Genomic DNA, 1,351 nt, shown 5'->3' with positions numbered 1-1,351 from the left:
AGGGGTGTCCTGCTGGGAGTGAGGGTCCCCCGTGCTGGGGGCTCAGGGGCGGCTCGCAGGGTCGGGGAGGGGGGTGGATTTATTTGATTTCATGCACTCTTTTGCCATTGAGTTTTTGCATTGGAAGCAAGAAAGGGTTGAGCTTAGGGAGAGGAGAGGAGAGAGAGGCCGTGGGCAACGCTGGTGGCAGTGTCCCATCACACGGCTCGTCTTGGCTTGGCCACGGGTCTGGGTGTTGGATGGTGGATGAGAGCTGGGGGGCTGTGATGTGGGTCATCCTCGAGGAGGGGCTGTGTGCGTGTGAGGAGGGAGGAGATGTGGTGGTCAGGCCTCTGGATGCAGTGTGGGGTCCATCCTGCCCCAAGCATGGGTGACCCACATTGCTCAGGGAGGGGCCACAGGGCTCCCAGCCAGGGCTGTGGGGGGTCAGTGGCACCATGCCTGTCCCAGTGGGCTCACTGCCCACCCCTGGGGTGCCAGGAGAGCTGTCAGCAAGAGGGGTGCACCCACCTGCCAGGGGCTGGGGCTCCATGGCAATGGGGACCACGATTCACACGTGGTCCTGCTGTGTGTCAGGACCCCAAACTGACCCCACTGCTCTGTGGGGCAGGAGTGGGCCAGGGATGTTCCAGCCATCCCACACAGCTGCCAGGAGCAGCAGGGTTTTGGAGGGGTCAGGCTGGTGGGCAGCAGGAGCAGCTGGTCTGGAGATGATGGAGGGGCTGGGAGGAGGTGGTTGAGCTGCTGCTCTGTCCTGTGGGGTCTCTGCTCAGCCATTCTTCCTCCTGGGCACCACAGGCTCTCTCTGACCCCCAGCCCCTGGGTGCAGCACTGGCAGTGCACTGAACCAGCACATTTTCCCAGCCCCGCTGTCCCTGCTTGCCCCAGCACAGCTCCTCTGCCACAGAGCAGGCGCTGGGTCCCAGCCAGCAACAGGGACGGCACGGCTGCCCCGAGTCAGGGCAGGGGGACCCGTGGCTGGGCACCTCCTGCTGCTCTCCTGACCCACATGGCTGTGGCAGGGCGTGACAGAAGAGCCCCATGTGCCACCGCTCATCTTCACCCGGGGCACACAGCAGGCACAGTCTCTAAAGACATTCTTACAAGTTAATTAATTATGTTTACATTATTTGATCATGTACAGAATTTAATATATTCTATTATATATAATCTTTCTTGAATGCTTTTTTAAAAAAGGATTATTCTTTGGTCAGGATCATTACCGCATTCCTTTTATACACCACCTCTCGTTTCAGGCATCTTTCAAATCCTTGGAAACCAATTGCAAATGGCTATTTAATCCCCGACCCCCCAGTTCAGCACGTGGGTGTGAGGGACCCCGAGGCAGGAG

Source organism: Corvus brachyrhynchos, unplaced genomic scaffold (assembly GCF_000691975.1).
Source record: "Corvus brachyrhynchos isolate BGI_N302 unplaced genomic scaffold, ASM69197v1 scaffold454, whole genome shotgun sequence".
NCBI lineage: Eukaryota > Metazoa > Chordata > Aves > Passeriformes > Corvidae > Corvus > Corvus brachyrhynchos.
Note: the sequence above shows the minus strand (reverse complement) of the source record.